General features: G+C 37.0%; 1 protein-coding gene across 3 annotated transcripts in view; it reads left to right on the forward strand.

The window, feature by feature from the left end:
- Nucleotides 1-393: 393 nt before the first annotated feature.
- Nucleotides 394-14,475, forward strand: part of LOC122573552 (zeta-sarcoglycan) — a 218,391-nt gene continuing 204,309 nt past the window's right edge. For 2 of the 3 annotated variants that reach the window (XM_043740055.1, XM_043740065.1), the window contains exons 1-2: nucleotides 398-460; nucleotides 5,567-5,715. The gene's annotated coding sequence lies outside the window, so the exon portion shown is untranslated. Of the gene's footprint in view, nucleotides 461-5,566; nucleotides 5,716-14,475 lie in introns of all 3 variants that reach the window. The other variant, XM_043740155.1, reaches the window with a different exon arrangement.

Consider the following 14,475-nt stretch of genomic DNA (forward strand, 5'->3'; position numbering starts at 1 on the left):
CCGCGGCGCGGGGAGTTATTCCAATGTCGACAGTCGAAGCGATTAGACGTACATATTTCGTGTCACTCCGTGATAGGTATTCCCTTTCCTATTACGTAGGATTTTCGTAGTGATTCTTTGACCGCCCAGACCCATGTTATTGTTAATTTCATTCAACTAACGTACGTTTTTACTCAATAATTTATTACATCTATCTATTAATTGATTATATTTTTTTCTTTGATTGCCACATATGCTGGTAGCTCGTAATATAAGCTTCCAAGACGTAACCTGATCTTGTTTGTTGTTCCTTATTTATATAATTTGTTCTTCTCATATATATATTTTAATGTTTCGGTATTCTTTTGTACAGATTATTGTTTGTTTACGAGGAAAACCGAATTATTAGAGGAATGCCACGATATTCAAAAGGACGCCATGATGATTGACAATGGATTTGAAAGCATTTAATGGAAGTTTGGTAACATTTAATTTATTCTAACAAAACAAACGTATTTGCACGTTTGTTTTCTTCTTTTCTGCATAATTAGTAATATTTATTTAGTATTCTACCGGGATGCATTTTCAATAAGTAATACGTAATATTAAGGTAACGAATACGTAATGTATCAAAATTTTAAATAATTTCACGATTTATTGAAAATACTAAGATGAAAATAGACAGAATAAGAGAAATCACATTTTTTCATTTCGAATATGTTAAATTACTTATGTATTTCAAACAAGTTTGTACACGTACTGCGCATCGCGTTTTTTTTCATATTGCGCAGCATTGTTTAACGGACAGAAAGGCCAGTATGTATATCTGAAACTGCAATGGCGGACATTCAGTTCAGTAAGCAATTTTTACAAATGACTCATATTGTACAATAGTCATAGTAGATATTTGACAATAATAGGAAATACTTTATAATGTATAATAATATTTTAAATACATATATATATATTATATATATATATTTAAATAATATATATATATTTCTTATATTCTTGATATATTTCTTTATACAAGGGAAATAATAGTAATAAGTAAAGAATAATAATTAGTTCGTAGTTAAAAAAAACAGCATTTTCATAAACAAACAGTCGATATAAAAAAGAAGGAAAATATGAAAAGCAGTATTTTCCTTTTTTCCTTACCCTTTATCTTCTAATAAAATTTTTCTTTCAGAGAATTATTGCGATCGCGCGAAATGCGAAGAGTCAGTGTTTGCTGCGTAATAATACTTTTTGTATTTTACAAAGCACAATAGCTTTTTATAATTATAAATTCAATTACAATAGTTGTACGCGAAATTAGAGTCAGTGTGTTCGCCGATTGTTACTTAAACGGACGCGTTAATAGCCTTTTTTGTTTTTTTTATGTCTTTTTTTAAACATTCGCTTTCCGTAGTACAGTCGCAGGTTTCGCAACAGGATACAGCCTCCCCTGGAACTCAAGAATGTAAGTATATCTCTATATTGTTTTCTAATTTATTTCTGTTGAAATAAAATTGTAAAGTTTTAATATTGACATATACAAGAAAAATATATGACGTAGTTCGGAAATCATTAGATCCTCAATATATATATATCTTAAATTTTTCTTTTAAAGTTTCAATTCTTATAGTAATTAGAGTTTGCTAGCATTATAATTTTCTTTATTATTGAAGTTCCAAGTTTTTATAGAATTCCCTCTTATTCAGGTATTCTATTATTTTAAATTTTTTGAGCAATCATTACTGTATTTTTCGGAACAAATTATAATAATCCATATTTTTTTAAAGGTTTTTCATTTCTTCCTGTTCTCTGGAGGGTACATAGTAGTATTCAGTTCTCTGGTGCTTTAAAAGCCAAGAATGTAAGTAATTTTGTACTTTCATTTAATTTTGTTCTTTGTATTTTACATTAATTATTAATTAAAAAATAGAATCTGATTAAATATTTGACAAGTTTTAAACTTTTTAGTCTTAAATTGAGTATTGTCTTTAAAATTCTATGTTTAATAGAGATTAATCTTACAATAGTTTAAATTTTCCAAATAATGAATAGCAAATTATAATATTCTATGTTTTATTAGTTTTCTTCCGTGGGATTACGTGGCTTCTCCTTGATGACAGCCTTCACGATGACTTTCCCTGGGCTGCCACAGCATCGATGACTACGTTCTTCGCATCTTATCGCGAGTCGCATGCATTTTTGTTCCTCCGATCACTCAATCATATCGTAGGATGAGAGGTCCGAATCGACATGGGTGACTGGTTGTATTATATAGAATTTTTTGCGAGTACAGTGACCGCGGGTATTTGTTATATCCGTGAGTAGCAACATTTCCTTTTTGCATGCATTATTTATTAGTTCAGGATAGGTCTTCTTGCACATCGCGTATTTTTTTATATTAATGATATTGACAAATTTTATATTAATAATATCGATAGTGGTATTAACTGATACAAACGATGTTATATTAACAATGAATTTGAATATTTGTGATTGAAAATGTGTTCACTATAATAATAACTTTTAAAGTGGGAATGTATTGAAAATGTATATTTGCTGACAATTGCAATGATTTAACTAAATATTTCGTAATAACGAAGACGGATACCCTCCGACTTCCTTGCATTAAAAATTGCAATTATTGTATATCGAACGATAATGATAATAATAAGTCAGTTCTTATTTCACCTTCTGTTTCTTGATGTCATTATTTCAAAGGATTTTTAATTGTTTGTCTATCACTTTTGAATTTGGATATTAATTTAAAATATACATATAGAGATATTAAAATTCAATCCTGTCGTATAAAATTGTATTGAATTTTATGTGCAAGAAGGAATTTCGCAACAGTCAAATTTTGGAATCAAAGCAACAAGTTTTGAATACTGCTTTTGTACTTTTATAAATGTGCTTTGTCGAAGGGATTGCTTGATGTTGTTTGCATTAATATTTAATTTTGAGTCAATTATTAAATAAATTTCTTATTCAGTTTCTGTTTGTCTCTTTTGTAGTGGAATTTCGATAATTCATAATGTCAATTATTTGAATAAATCAATATATTGCATTGACTCTATTTATGCTGTTTGCTGTAAATAAATTCAATATTGATATTTTGATAATTTATTAAATTAATAAAGTAGAGTCTAAAGTGTTAGTAATTGAGATAAAATCCGAAAATACAAAATGAAGAAAAATTAGCCCGTTACAGACAAAATGGATACACTAATACCTTTTTTAGTTAGGATTTTCAGGTTTAACTCTTTCCGTGTTCATTGCCATGACTTCACGCACGTGCCCAGGTGCTACTTGGGTGGAAGAAAGGCAATGAGCACGATGACCATTGATTTTGTAACAATTTGTGAGCGACTGACGATGCGTTGTATCGTGCACGACGTACTTTCCACATAGTGTGTGTGGTTAGGCTGTGGAATTGCGTCGTTTTAGTATATATTCTATTTGCTGTAAATGTAAGTGATTATTCTTTATCACACAATCACACAAATATCGTTCCAATCACAACCTATAAAAACAAGGATTCGTTATTAAATACAGCGAATCACGGATATTAGTATTATTAATTTTCTTGTTAAGTTATAATAGAAATTTCGTATCACAGTCTTTGTATCATGAATATCTGTAATTAAAATAGAGATTTATTTTTATTATGTTGTACGCAATGGTCGCTAGCCTTCGTCAGTCGATTTCAGGAAAATGGTACGTAATATTAGAGTGTGCATGTTGTGTGTCAAACTCGGGTGTCGGAGGCGTCCCGGGACGTTCTCTCTAGTGTAGGTCCTTGCGCCCGAGTGTCATGTGTGAGAATCGTGGAGTGAGTGTGTTGGTGTGCCTCTTGCTATTTTTAAATATAGGGCTAGGTAGAATAGGTAGTATACTTTCTGGCGTGCCTGTTCATTAATTATAAGTAGGTAGGGCCGGGCAGGTTGGCACAGTCTTTGTTCGGGTAGGCGCGTTTTCGCGTGTCCAACCTGTTTTAGGAAATTTCATTTGAAAAATCGACGGCAAAGCTGGCACGAACGAAACATGCCATTCGTCTTCGGCTTCGCTCATCGATTTTTCGAATTTCGCGGTCGTGGTCGCGAGTTGGTTTCGAAACGAACGTTAATATTGCTCGAGCATGCACATGCGAACGGACAGCGATCGCTGCTATATGATCGTTGTTTATCCGTGTGCACTTGGATGAGCTTCCGCGATTTATATTTTTATTTGTACGTTATTTTTTGGTTTGCGATTTAGAAAGTCTCGAGCCTAGATATAAGTTTCAGCGGGCATTGCGTCCGAAGAAAGAAGAGGCTATGAGCCGAAGAGGCCTGGCAAATTGCCATAGAAGAGGGCAACTACTAATGGCTTTCCATCCTCTGGATCATCCAGAGCATGGAAAGACATTCTCGTTACTACTTTGTCACTGTACTCGCTTGTAGTATTTGTAGTAGTATTTATTAGTTGTGGTTGATTTGTTAGCCGACGTACATGTCGGCTCATCGTCATATTGAGCTAATCGCGGTCTTTGAATTAGTGTTGCGAGAGATTAATTACGGTTTAAGTATTAGCATTAAAGTTGCAAAAATATTTCGCGGCTTTTTATTAGAGTCGCGGGAGCTTACAAGTTTGATCATAGATCGATAGTTTGATCTTAGAAAATACATATTAAATCTTATCTTATTTTTTATCATTTAAAGTTTAATTTAGAAATGTTAACTTTTCATTAATTTTATAAATAATACTTTCTATTAAATTTGCTTTAAGAATCAGTGTTGCAGTCTTCTCTCGCGATTGTTTTAATTAGTTTCTAGTTAGAGTTGCGCTAAAGAATGATCGCGTTTTTTCAAGTAGTGTTGCGCCTATGTTATGCCTAATCTTGTTCCACTAAACTTGTGGAAACACGTTCCTGCTCCTGGATCATCTGATGCAGTTACAGTAACAGCCTGTTATATGGCTGTACCGGACGTCTCGTTATTAGTGTTGCGAATGTTTAAATATGAGTGCAGAGATTATTTATAACTAAAATATTTTATTTTTGCTTTTGAAAGTTTTCTACTTTTTCTTTTTTTCTTTTTTTATTTTAAATAGCAAACTAATTATTATTGCAAATATTACATAAAGCACTCTTCGCGATTTATACTGTGGATTTTCTATTTTGTGTATATTTGAATTTGGTATATTAGCGTTACGAGAAGGAAAATATAGTCCACTCATGGTTTATGGTTCGGAATTATATCGAGTGGATAATGATTTTACTTTGATGGCCTTTCTGGCCACTAATTTGTTCTCTTTTTAGTATCTACCCTTCTCCCCCCCCCCAAATTATGAGAGTGTTTGTTAATGAAAATACTGTTAAATATGTTTGTTTGTTACTGTAATAACGAATATATCTTAATTATTACTATTTTTTATTTGTATATTTTGCATAAACTTAATTTATTGAAAGACATGAATAAGAATTCAGCCTATGTTTTTAAAGCTAATAACAGTGAATATGCGTTATTATAGTCTTATTTTTAAAATAAATGCGCTTAACGTCTTCTTATCAGCTGTTTTTTAAAGTACTGATGCAATAAATATGTTCCAGATTTACTAACTCCGACATACATATATATGGAATTTTAATAACGTCCCAAATACGTGCGAAGAAGTGGATCAAAAGTGGAATGGATTACAGAAAACGACTAAAAGGGAAGAGACAGATATGGAGGAATGATGTTTAAGCCTCTACTATTGGTAATTAATTATAAATATCGCATAGAATTGTACTAATTTTTTTATAGTTCGAGCTTATTTCAAGATCCATCATGAGATCAATGGGAAAAGACTTATATTCTACATAATGTTCTATACAATTTTCTTCTCTTTATGATATTTAGTTTTTCTTACAGGTATAATTCCCATAAATAGATTTTCAAATTCTTGTATAGATAGGACTTATAGAAAAATCTTCAGATTTATGATTTTGTGGAGTTTATAAAGAAATCTTTAGGTTCCCAATAGGTAGGATTTTTAAAACTCTTTGAGATTCCTTATAGGCAGGATTTGAAGTTTTTAGAGATTCGTAGTAGATAAGATCTATAAAGGCACTTCTATATTTCTGGTAGGTAGAGTCTATGCAAAATCTTGTTATTTCCTTCAAATTGGTTTAAATTCCAGTTTGTTTCTGAAATCGCTGAAGGACCAGGGTAGTGTTTGAGTAGATTAAATAAGGGAATGTAGATGAAAGGTATTATTCTTTATAAGATATGGTATGCTATATACTATACCATGTTTAAAACTTTAGAAAGTCTTTAGTAGACTGCGGATTTATAAGAAATTTTAAAGTCTAAATTACATAAAATACACATAATTCGAAAAAATATATAAAATATATGTTGCATAAAGCAATGTATAATATTAGGTAAACCAATTTTCTACCGAGGTTTATTTTTTTAATTATATTCTCAAAAATATGAATTTGCATAAAAATCCGCTTTGTATTCTTCACAATTTCGTAGTAAAATTTAATTTCAATTCCAACCTACGTAATTGATGTTGCAAGTTTCTTCTATGAATTATTAAAAAATTCATGAGATACCTCTTCTGTGTTTTGTACGTTTATGAAAGGGAGATCTTTTCATAGTTACTGGCTTTATCGTTTTCGACACTTTAGTTGAATTGTTATTATATATTATTATAGCAAATCAGAGGACGTATAACAGAGTTTATGACCTCATGTCGGTAGCCCTATAGAATGTCTTTAGTCAAAAACGAAGATCAGGTCAATCGCTATGAGGACCAATGGTCGGTATAGCAGGAATACGCGCGCGGCATCTGGTAAAGCTCGGTACTTGGCACTCACGAATCTAAGTGAAATTAAATGTTATAAACTGAATTTTGTTAACTAATATAGTAATTTGTTATGTTTTTTTATTATTTCACCATGATTTATTAGAATTTATTATTTTAAAGGTGCTTAGAAGTGCACTGTTATCAATTTCATAATTTAAATTTTATTTCATTTTATTTTATATGCTTTTATAATGTGTGTCAATACGATAAATGTTTCAATGAAATTTTCATTTTTGTAGTTTTAATTCATTTGTAGCTCGATATATTTTAATCAACTATCTTACTGAATACGAGTGATTTATTGAACAAGTAACATTAACTATGGTTGTCTATCGTAAATAATGTCATTCCTATTTATTATTTATTCTTTATTGAATTTGGAGTGTTCGAGACTTGTCTCATTTCACTACATGTATTATTCCTATCTGGTGCAGTATTTTGTTAAGTTTCGATGGTTGACTGTAGAGGGTCGCCACTATTGCATCTTTCGAGACTCGTGTATCAGTAATAAAACGATTCATGGCGCGTAAATTCTGCACGTGAGTCATTCATTTCTACGTAACAAGTTCATGGTGTATTTGGCGGTACTGTAAAGATTGTTCTTTATTATCCCATTAGTGTTTTACGCGCACGCAATGTTCGTTTCACGTAGAACACATAGTAATATCGCATAGGGTGTACGACACTCGATTCCCTCGGTTTTTGAAGTTGGCACGGCTTGTCGTCAGTACGTTGCCAAGCAAATTCGATTTCCTTTCGTCGTAAACATACGACGAAAATGTGGTATGGTGAATACGTTGTATGCTATTTCGATTTATTAAGGACTCTCGAATGCCTGAAGTGTCTCGAAAACTGTAATTCATTTTATACAGTTTACGAGTCGCTCACGCATTGTTTTCCATCTCGCGCAAATGGAAACGTCAGAGTTGCGGTCATAGTAGTTTCAAAGTCTCTGGAATACCGACATTTTCGTTCCTACCTATCATAGGACAAGGAATGCCATGATGAGAATGGTAAGTGTTCTTCAGTGATATCTGACGTTTCTATGCAGTTATGGGTGTCGGGATACATGCTTTGTAGTGTTTCATTTGTAACATGGTAATGTAATATTCCATGGGTAATACGAAATGATTTTCTGGAAATAAAATAACAGCATTTCTGTCGTTCTTTATAATTATTTGTAATTAGCTCTGACTTATAATTTCCTTATCAGCCTCATTTTTTCTTCTCATTCATCCCCAGCATTTCTGCGATCTTTAACTGATATCGACGACTCTCGCGTATTGACATTTGCACGTGAGGTCAGTTAGATCTAGATAGATCCTTATATTCAGAAGTTCAATTAAAAATTATGATATTAGCGTCTATTTTATAGCGTAATTCCTACGATATCATTCAGTGTTCTATAAACTTCTACATTCGTATACGATAAAACAAATATGCTTGTATTTTCTACCACTATGTAATTTTGAAGCGAATTTAGTCGGTTTAAAAATTTATCAACGACATAGTATCGATTTTTCTCCTACTATCGATGTAATCTTTAGTTTCTGTTATATACCTTCAAGGAAGATTCATTTTAAAAAAAAGCAGAAGTTTCGGCATAGCCCTCGGGACTGTTGGACCAAACATATCTCAGCATGAGCTGGACGCAAATTGGCCCGCGATCGGTATTCTAACCCAGACTCATCTATCGGTCAATCAATCTTCTCCATTCACTCGTTTATTCGCGCAGTTCGGCAATTCTCGAACGTGTCGCTGACCAAGATCGATATTTCCAAATTTTCGTATCCGGGTATATCCCCAGGTCTTTGATCCAGAATAGCGCGCATACTGCGGGACTACATTCGGGATACGTGCTGGAACGAGTAATTCGTGGTTCGGCAGAGTTTGACAGTTTGCTAAAAAGCTCTCTGTACCCGCAGGAGGTGGTTGGCAGTCAGGAGGATGCGTTATGCCGATGTATCGGCGTGCGCGTTCTCATCTATGTGTCTTCTGTGCGGGATCCGATACGAGGGTACGAATCTCTGCGTTCTAATGTTGGATTCACACCGAAACTTCTGACCGTAAAGAGACGATTAGCGTATTCGAAATTAAATGTTTGTCGTTCATTTTAGACGGTTGCACGATTCTAATGCAATTAATAGCACCATTTCATTTCGTAATCTGTTCCTTTGCATTTGTGTACGATATCGATTGCTATTATAACTTGATCATCAAGTGACACTTTTAGGAGTTGAGGTGAAAAAGAGGGTGACAAAAGGATTTGTGGGATATCTTCAATAGTCAATTGACCGATCGTAACATGTGATTTCCGTGGTTTCAGATAATAGCCTTAATGAAAGAACATAAGCTGGAAGTAGTACGTGGACCGATATAATGATGCGGATCAAAGTATTAAGCTTCTTTTCGCCTATCTATTTGGCTATGCGTATCGAAAACTTCATTTTTGTTACGACTGAAATATCGAAAAGTGGAAAATTGTGAATGTTGAGCGCGTTGGAAAGGCGCGAGATGTTATAATTAATAACATGGCGCGGTCCATATTTAATTAACAGCATCGCATCCGGTGTGGGATAATTAAACCATAATTAAATCAATATACCCATACTCTATCAATATTGGCGAGGTTTTACTAATTATCAGGTAACACTTGTAGCAATATAGGAGGCAATCGATGTGCTAGGCCGATTACTTGTGCGAGCGTAATGTTGAACGTTTTTCCGATGAATGGAGTTTAATCTAATGCGAGAACCTGCGTGCGGAAATTCATCCTTAGGAGAGACACCATTCCGATATTCGATGCTACGTGAGAATGTGGCTTAAGCTCGTACTCAGCCGTATGTAGGCGCATAAACGAGCGTATTAGCGCTCGTCCCCGGTCTCGTCCGTGAATACTCGCACACGGACCAAACACACAAGCCTAGAGATCCTACGAATATTTGAGTAGCGAATGTCTAAGCAGCATCGGGTATCAACTGGCTGTGTGCGCGTTGTTCCGACAGCGAGTGGTGACGTGGGCGAAGTTAGTTTCGTGAAGCCGATGAGTAAGGGAAGCAGATACCCCGTGTTCCTTTGTAAAATGACATTCGTTTCGCGCTAAGCCTTCGTCGTTATATAAGCGAATTGTGAGAAGATTAGCAGGGGTCGTTAGCTGGAACCTTCTGATCGCAACTCTTTCCTCAAGTTAACTTGCTCGGTAGCGTTCGATTCGGCAAATAAAGATGAACGATAAACACATTGCCGGAGAAGCAGCTATCTTTTAATTACCTTGGCTTGCGGTAGACAACAGTATAAACATCTTTTTAATTATGGTTTATTATGACGGAAGGGTCGGTGCGGTTATTGAAGAAAAACCAGCGTGGAGAAAAAAATTTGTTGTGGTTAAAAGCATGGTTGAAGTAGTTAGCTTCGAATAAAACAACGGGAAAGTAGAGGCAACCAGGGTTTTCGTACGCGATATTACCGCACGCTTCGAGTTTACGTACTGAGCTGAAACAAGGTGAGAGCTTTCTGGGCTCTCGGTGAGCTTTAATTTAACTGCTGCATACGTCAGACATATTAAAGATACTAACTCTCGGACTCTTATGTAGCCTCGGCGGTGTTAACCGGTCCGTAGTTCCTGGAAACTGGCTCTTCCGAGGCTCTTATGAAATTTTACATCGGGCTAGCGTTACTTGAACACCCCCTTATCTGATACCCTTAGAATTTTAAAAGAAAGGTCACCATCGAATAACTCTATCAATGTATTAAACGGGAGACTTCTCAAAGGGTTACTACCACTTTCATTCAAGGTGCTAGTTCGAAGAGATCCACGGAGGGGTTCGGTAAATTGACGAAGTCTACTTTCTTAGGTGGGAATTTGATCGAAGAGACGTAATCAATTGCCGGAAGAAAAAATTACGTTAAACGCAGCGTGCTAATGGTAATTCGTCGCGAAGTCGGTAATTAGAAGTTTCCCGCGGTAATGTTAAAGCGATTGGAGCGGGCGGTTACAGACATGCATAGTCTGGTAGAATAAATTCAGGAACAGTCGGTCCCCTTGGTTTCGAAACGAGATTAGAATGGTAACTTTGTTCGCCAATCAGCTGGCTCAAGAATTTCAACTCCACCGAAGTGGATTTCTCCAGAATTAAGGTTACTCTTGTTATACGCTCCGTTTGTCTCGATCGAAATAATACCGCCCGCGCGCCCAAGAAACCTGAATAGAAGACGTACAGCACGCCGCAAGTTCGATTTATTTGGCTCCGTTTACACAACCCTTTCACGTTATTCCTCGGAACCTCGCCTCGTCAAATCGTTCGATCGAATTACAACGTCGAATTACGAAACTCGGTTCGTTCTTCCGGCATGTCGTCGCTCTTATCTTTTCCTTGTTGTCTTGGCATAGCCACTAATCGACTCATTGTATCGACGCGTCGCGTCTTTATTACGGGATTCCGTGCAGAAATTACTTTTATCGTGGCGACGTCCGGAGAAAAGCTAGGTAAGATCATACAACTGAAAGTTGGCGCGAGTCATAAACGACAGAGAGTGTACGCCGCTCGATTATGGAAAATCCCCTGGTGTCTCGTTCTTCGCCTGTGATATCGGCGTCTTTCCCCCTGTGCTCGTACACATTCGAGACATTGCGAGCAGACCGGATGTCTTACGTGGATCCATGGGTTGGCATACTCGCAAGTGGAGCAGGCATGGCCGCGAGGAGGTGTAGAGGGATGGTAGAAGAGAAGGAGAAGGTGGAGGAAGGGTTTGCACCGGAGGACGAGGAGAAACGGGGTGGCGGAATCAGAGGAGAATGGACCACCCCCTGTTATCAGCTTGGAGCCAGCCGCCTTCCCAAGCCGACAAATTACTACATCCCCACCATCGCTATTCTGGTACCAAATCAAGCTCCATACCGGACACCCGTGTCTCTCCGTGTCCTTTGCTCTCAACTGAAAGATTCACTGCCCTGATGCTTCACTCGATGCAGCCTCGTATCATGGCTTACAACTTGAAAGAGACATCGAACAATCGCCATCTTATTCTATCTAAATTTTTTTCTCCTTCGGAACAATTGATGGTGTCGGAAGTCAGCAGCCCTATCGATAAGAATCTATTTCTTGTCTGCTAATGTTGCTACGAGTTCCGTTTGATTTATGCAATTATCTTCTTTGATATATTTATATTGGCTATAGAAAAAGTGAACGGAAGGTGTCCGTGTTTAGTTTATTGTTAGTCTTCTTTTTAATTATCAAAGAATTAAAAATTATCTGTTTTTAGGTTTTAGATTTTTTAGCTTAGATTTTTCAGAACATCTTTAAACGTTTCGTCAGGAATAATGATGCGTGAAGCATTCTTTTGAGAGATAGACGTCTCAACAAAGTTTTTCTTTGCTCGCTAAACGTTCGTTTCCATAATGAGACGAAAAGAATTAGATTGCCCAGGGACGATAGAGCAATTGTAATACCTTTTCTTGTCTTCCTTTTCGTCTTTGCGGATTACTACCGGTTACAGACACGTACAAGGTATTCGGTGCAATTCTTCGTGGAACTCCGCGGTATTTTTCAACCGATAACGTATTGTTAATAAACTCTGACCATTTCTCTCGACTGTGTTCGGCGGATGGAGACGTCCCATTCGGAGAAGGAGATAGATAAAGAAAGAGAGGAGAAGAAGGCGAAAGGAGGGAGGCAGTTAGGGGGTGGAGAATGGTATGCGAGGTAAGGTAGGATGACGTCGAAACGTATGGCCGCTGATTTATAAAGGAAATAATTTCGCGAGCGCAATTTCTTACGTCGGGTATGCGGCAGCGTACAGCTGAACAGCCATGGGGGCTCATCTACCGTTAAAATTCATTACTTCTGCTAAAAGCGGCCTTTAATATCGTGCTGCAAAGCTGAAAAATCTTTTTTTTCCTCTCTCGCTTTTTTTTTCGTTAGTCAGGCCAACCATCGTGGCGTACCGCGGTTTCTGTACTTATACGCTGGCGTGTACGGATATGTATGTACATCGAGTGATTCCACGCGCACGGAACGGGCAGCGATACGCGTTGCTTCTGTATTATAGAATGTTTTCGGAACACCGAGGTTATGTCGTCGCTACAAGATGATGTATATTTACGCGAGCAGCACCCGAAATTACGCCAGGGGCAAAGGGGGTGTATACATATTTTTCTTTTTTCTCTTCTCTCTCTCCTTTTTTTCTATTCTCCCCTGTACTTTCGTAATTCAACCGTTTTGCTAGCAAGTAGAGCGTTCGCTGTCCATACAATAACCCCGGCCAGCTGCACTAAAATTTTTATTGTTCTCAGCGAAGTTATGCGTGGGCTACTGTGCGGAGCAGGGCAACGAACCGACTTTTCTCGCGACCGGCAAACCGATTCTTCGTTTTTCACTGTAGAATCGTTTATCTTGTGAATGCGTCGGAACAAATCGACGCGTTGATATCCGGGATATGAAATTCTCGGCCGAGCAAAAGCGAAAAAATTTAATTTCTCCATTATCGAATGGTCACAAAGTGGAGAACCTGCTTCGATTCTAACTTTGAAGTTTCGGTCGATGCGTTTTCGGTGGTAATGGAATATAGGCATATAAGACCGATTAATATGTTTGTGACAACGAAGCCGTAGTATTATGGACCCAAAATACAGTGCCTTCAGCTACGAATTCTTGATGGAATACTTAGACGCGCTTTGCGCAGCTCGTTTTCGTCGTTGTCGCCCCTGAGAACAAACAGACTGTTTTATAAGAAGGACAACACAATGTGGATAGTGGAAAGAGTGGGGTACCGGAGAAAAAGGAAGACATGGACTCGCGAGGAAGACGGTGGAAAAGAAGGAATAAGAAAGTTGATGAAATATTGGAGAGCGGCTTAGGCGGGACAATATTCTGTTGTAAACCGTTCCTTTTCCGCGCCAATAGATATCGCTATATAGCGTGCTACGCGTTTCTCTTGTATCTTTATTCCTCTCCCACGTTCTTGTTATTCTCTCCACCTGTCTTTGTCTTTGTTCTTCTTCTGATATTTCCATCTTTTGCGCTCTCATGGTCAGAAATCCTTTGGATTCGTACAAAATGAAAGACCGTTAGTGAAATCGAAAATTCGACGTGGAAAATGTGCGGCTGGGTGGATGCACAATTTATGAGATGCAAATGTAAGACGATAAAATGGCGGATAGATAGGAAAACGAAAGATTGGTGGTAGAGTTGGAAATTTTTCGACCACGTTTCTTTCCAGTTTCATCGTCGTCGTAGTAATTGACGTCGAACGGACACTCGATTATAGATCGTTCGGCTGTAATTTCATCCGTTTGTCGAGATCGTTCCGAGTGTCTGGAGTACCATTCATCTGTAGGACGATTCCCCTTCGATTTGCAATAAACGGCTGGACATCTCTCTTCATCGTTCGCCCGCGACGATTCTTTCCCCGCAATTAAATCGAAGGGAGAAATCTCAGGCGAGACAAAAGGCGTCCGGCTTCTACATTCCTTCTTTGTAATTTGCTATCCTCGTCCGTCTTTTCTCTTCCTACGGCCGGATGATGGAGAACCAGTTGGAACGAGGAAAGAAAGTCTTCCGAGCTCGTATTTACGTGCCAGTTCAGCAAAGTACCTCTACCGCTTGTAACACCATCGAACTGTCCACTCCGAAATCGTTTCGAATAGTACGACGAACCAATCGG

The sequence above is a fragment of the Bombus pyrosoma genome, linkage group LG2, assembly GCF_014825855.1.
Source record: "Bombus pyrosoma isolate SC7728 linkage group LG2, ASM1482585v1, whole genome shotgun sequence".
NCBI classification, from domain to species: Eukaryota; Metazoa; Arthropoda; class Insecta; order Hymenoptera; family Apidae; genus Bombus; species Bombus pyrosoma.